Here is a 5258-nt window from a genome sequence, read left to right on the forward strand (position 1 = left end):
TTTGTGCCCGCACTGGGCGCCTGCAGCGCTTTGGGCTCTGAGGCACGTTCAGCTCCCTCCCGTGCCAGCCCCGAGCCGGGCACGGACACCTCCCGCCCGAGCAGCGGCGCCGAGCCCGGGGCCGCACGGCCGGCAAGTGTCCCGGGCACGGAGCAGCCACCTCTGTCCCAGCGACAGCGACCGGCATGAGCCATGGCTGCTGCGGCCCCGGCTCGTCCGCAGGGATCCGGGCAAGGAGGAGAGCGCGGGCAGCCGCTCCCTCCGCCATCTCGGCGCCGGGGGGACACGGGGGAACCCGGCACAGGGAACTCGCCAGAACCGCCCCCTGCCCCTCAGCGCGGCCCCCTCCGCCCGCAGCGAGCCCCGAGCTGGGGCACGACCCACCGCAGTTTTGCTGTGCAGGAGCTCCCTGTGTTCCTCGGGGCGGAGATATGATGGCCGCGGGGCGCGGCGGGGGACGACTCCAGGAGCAGCTTCCCCGACGTCTGCGGTTCTTCTGCAGCTTCTCCGGCGTGGGCCCCTTTTTCTTAGCGCAGGTTTTTCGGGAAAGGAGCCGCCGCAGCTCACCCCCCAACCCCCGCGGAATCTCTGCAGTTCAGGCAGACCAAATGAATGCCAACTGTCGGCGATATCCACCACTGGTTACTTCTACCCCGTTTTCCTGGATAGATTTTCTAGTTCTACCTTTCCTTCCGCTCAGCTGGAAAACAAAATAGCCGCCTGACTCATGAACACCGTCGCCCCTCCGTCCCTCTCTCAGCGCGGCCCCCTCCGCCCGCACCGAGCTTTGAGCTGCGGCACAACCGACCGCGGGTCCCGCCTGTGCTGGAGCGCCCGCGTTCGACGGCGGGGAGATGGGAGGGCCGTGTACTGGGGGAAAGGAGGGGAGCGCCCCGCGGCCTGGGGGAGCCGGCGGACATATCCCCAGGAACAGCTCCCGCTAGAGCAGGTGTTCTTCACCGGCTTCCACGAAGGCGTATTTGCACCTTTTTCTTCGCCCGGGTTTTCCAGGACAGGCGCCACCAGGGGTCTCCCCCAGCTCGGACTTTGCAGTTCAGGCGGACAAAATGAACCCAAATTATCCCTGATTTGCACTGCCTGTCAGTCCTCTCCTCTTTTCCAGGATGGATTTGAAAGTTCTTCCTTGGAAAGCAGTGGAAAGCAGTGATTGCCCACCAAGGGACACACCCAAAATTATGAAAAAAGTGTTTTTCCTTGTGGCAGAAGGAACTCGCCAGAACCGTCCCCTGCCCCTCAGCGCGGCCCTCTTCGCCCGCAGCGAGCCCCGAGCTGGGGCACGACCCACCACGGGTCCCATCAGTGCTGGAGCCGCCTCCGCGCTCCTCCGCCGCCGCCCCTCCGGAGTGACGCGACAATCTGGCTGCCAACCAAACCGCATGGGGACCTGCTGCTGAAGCCGATGTGGGGGCGGAGCGGCTTTTGGCCGTTTGGACCAATCAGAATGCGGGAGAGCAGCGGGGGGCGGGGCTTGGCCCGCGGCCCGGGGGTTTTACACCGCGGTTCAACTTCGGAAACGGGAGGTTCGTTTTTCTTACCGCGGGTGTCTCGTGGCCCTGCCACCCCGCGGGGCCTTTGCTGTTCAGGCAGATCAATGAATCCCAACTGTCGGCGATATCCACCACTTGCTATTTCTTCTCCTATTTTCCTGGATGGATTTGACAGTTCTCCCTTTCCTCCCACAGAGCTGGAAAGCAAAATGCCCGCCTGCCCTATGGCCATCCTCGCCGCCTTCCACCGCTCCAGCCTCGTCCCTTTTTCTCTCCCCTTGACTTTGCACCACTTGCTCCCTCCTCCTGTATATTTTCCTATGAGTACTGTAATAATAATATCCTGAGAAATAGTTCCCTGGTATTAGTATTGAAAAACTGGGCTGACTTAACCGGGGGGGATTCCTTATTTTTTAAATCCAAACTTATCAAACTCTCAGAAGAGATCTGACCGACTTCTGAACTAGATAACGATGAATTGCCCTGAATTCGTGAGTCTTGAGAAGAAGTTCATATCAAGTTTAATCTCCCGCTTATGCAAAGACAGGTATTTTGACGAGCTAGAATATGCTGGGCTCTTTATGGTGCTGCCTTGTTGCCAAAGGCCATTGAAAAGGGAGCATATATTTGCCTTAAAGAAAAAACAAGGGGAAAATATAAAAGATGAGTCGGTATGGGATAGTGAATGTAAAAACAAAGAGGAGGCAGAGTTACACTTCATTGCCCCCGATTTGAGGGACGGCCCGAGCCCCGGTCCCGCCCGTGCCGGTGCCACCCCCGGTGGTGCCGCTGGTCCCTCCAGCCCCGGTTCCGCCCGTGCCGCTGCCACCCCCGGTGGTGCCGCTGGTCCCTCCAGCCCCGGTCCCGCCCGTGCCGCTGCCACCCCCGGTGGTGCCGCTGGTCCCTCCAGCCCCGGTCCCGCCCGTGCCGCTGCCACCCCCGGTGGTGCCGCTGGTCCCTCCAGCCCCGGTCCCGCCCGTGCCGCTGCCGCCCACGATCGGGCCGGTCCCCCCGTCCCGCCGCCACGCCCGGCCAGGCCGCAGCCAGCGCCACCAGGGCACGGGGCAGCGGGCTGGGGCGTGCCCCTGGGCGGGCTCCAGCCGGGGAAGGAGGAGCAGGGAGGAAAGAGCCGCGTGTGCAGCCCACGGCACCGCTCCCAGGCCGGGAGTCAGGGGGCAGAGCCTTCTGCAAAGCGGGCGGGGAGGCAACCTCCCATGCGGGGAGTGATTCTTCCTCTGCTCTCAGGCCTGGGAGTTTCCATGGCAAACCCAAACGCATCTGAGCTGCCTCAGATGAGGTGATCTATGCGCTCAGGTACACAGCCCGGAACCAGGACGAAACCACGCAGTGCTCGCCGTGTTTTGCCGGTGGGAGCACTGGAAGAGATCCTGGAAACACGGGGAGGGAACTGGGAGCACAGGGAATACCATGAGGGAGCTGGGAGGGAGGGTGGAAGCAGCGGGAGTGAATAAGGAGGAGCAGCGGGAGGGATCTTAGGAGCCCTGGGAAGGAATAGTGCTCCCAGTTCCTTCCCAGAGCTCTCACCATCGCTGTCGGTGCTTGCCAGTGAGAGGGATACTGGGAGGGAACTGGGAGGGAACTCCTCCCCACTCTCCAAGGTGCAGCAGCCCCAGGTGTGACCAGTGAGGAGGGGGAAGTGCCCCCAGTCCCTCCCCAGTGCCCCCTTCCCCCAAAAAGGGGGTTAGGAGGAGAAAGGGGATTTAAATCGAGGGGGGAATTTTTGTCCTAATTGTGTTTGAACTGGGGAGGATCCCCTTTCACCTATTATTTGAAGGGTCTCAATTGAAGGAAAACACTTTTTTCATAATTTTGGGTGTGTCCCGTGGTGGGCAATCACTGCTTTCCATTATTTCCATGTTTAAATGGAAGGAGAACACCTTTATGGTGCTCTTTTGTGGATTTGAATTGAAGGAAACTGCCCCATTTTCATCATCTTAAGGTTCAAATTGAGGGCAAACACCGCTGTCCCTGGTTTTAAAGGGTTTCCCTTGAGAGGAACCTCTTAATGTGCCATTACAGGAGTTCCATCGAGGGGGACCCTCCATTTGAAGAGACCTTCACAGAGGAGAGAGATATCCAAAAGCCCCTAGAAGGGTCTTTCTTGAGGGAAATGGAGGAGGTAACTGCATTTCCCCTCAGTTTAGGAGGCTAAATTGAGGGAAATCCCCCTTGCTTCACTTTTTTACTCGGCCTTAAATTGACAGAAGATCCTCCTTTTATGTATCATTTTGGAATCTAAATCGAGAGGGAACCTCGGTTTCCCCCTTGATTCAAGGCTTTGAAATGGCACCAAAGGGGAGTTTACCCTTGACTGAATTCCTGAAGAAATTGCAGAAGAACGGTAAAGCTGTGCCGGCGCTGCCGGTCTGGACTCCATTTATCCGTCGGGATTGCAAACGCCCCCAGGCCCCGAGCGCCGACGGACGCCCAGCACTGCCTGGGCCGCGCCCCGACGGATCCAAGAGGGGCTGGAAGCTCCATGGAGCAGCTCAGCGCCTGCTCCACGCTGGCCCCTCCAAGGCCGGGACGGAGCGTGGGCTCTGGACACATCCCCATTGTGGGGGGCAGAGCCGCTGCTCGGGGGCCCGGGGGATCCTTTATCCCCCTGGGGCAGCTGCCAGAGGCCGGGGACAAAGTCCTGCTTCCTAGGCTGGAACCCAGCCCTGCTGCTTTGCCTCTTATTCTCTTGCTCTGGTTTGTTTGATAATAAATTCAAATCAAAAGTCATGTCTCTTATTCCGGTGACCGGTGAGTGATCTCTCCCTGGCGTTTTCCCGATTCACGAGCCTTTCCTGATGTGTTCTGTTCCCTGTCCCGGGGGAGGAGCAGAGGGACAGAGCGGTTTTGCCGGCACCGGGCACCTGGCCAGGCCCGGCCCACGCCAAGAATCTCTGCCAGAATTCCCTCCAGCATTACTCGGCCCCACGACGGGTCCGGCTCCGCGGGCAGGCGGCTCCCCGAGTTCCGAGTGGGCAAAATGGGGCCGAGGGAGAGCAGGCAGGTGGTGCCAGTGGGTGAAATGTCTTTGCTGCGAGCTGGCAGGGAGAGGAGGAGAGAGAAAGTGGTGTCAAGTCAAGGAGAGAGAAAGAGGGACAAGGCTGGAGCGGTGGAAGGCAGTGGGGATGCCCATGGGGCAGATGGACGTTTTGCTTTCCAGCTCTATGGGGGGAAAGGAAGAACTTTCAAATCCATCGTGGAAAAGAGGAGAAGACTGACAGGTAGTGCAAATCAGGGATAATTTGGGTTCATTTTGTCCGCCTGAACTGCAAAGTCCGAGCTGGGGGCAGACCCCTGGTGGCGCCTGTCCTGGAAAACCCGGGCGAAGAAAAAGGCGCAAATACGCCTTCGTGGAAGCCGGTGAAGAACACCTGCTCTAGCGGGAGCTGTTCCTGGGGATATGTCCGCCGGCTCCCCCAGGCCGCGGGGCGCTCCCCTCCTTTCCCCCAGTACACGGCCCTCCCATCTCCCCGCCGTCGAACGCGGGCGCTCCAGCACAGGCGGGACCCGCGGTCGGTTGTGCCGCAGCTCAAAGCTCGGTGCGGGCGGAGGGGGCCGCGCTGAGGGGAGGGACGGAGGGGCGACGGTGTTCATGAGTCAGGCGGCTATTTTTGTTTTCCAGCTGTGCGGAAGGAAAGGTAGAACTAGAAAATCTATCCAGGAAAACGGGGTAGAAGTAACCAGTGGTGGATATCGCCGACAGTTGGCATTCATTTGGTCTGCCTGAACTGC

Source organism: Chamaea fasciata, unplaced genomic scaffold (genome assembly GCF_029207755.1).
Source record: "Chamaea fasciata isolate MVZ Bird 193981 ecotype frontalis unplaced genomic scaffold, bChaFas1.0.hap1 SCAF_9, whole genome shotgun sequence".
NCBI classification, from domain to species: Eukaryota; Metazoa; Chordata; class Aves; order Passeriformes; family Sylviidae; genus Chamaea; species Chamaea fasciata.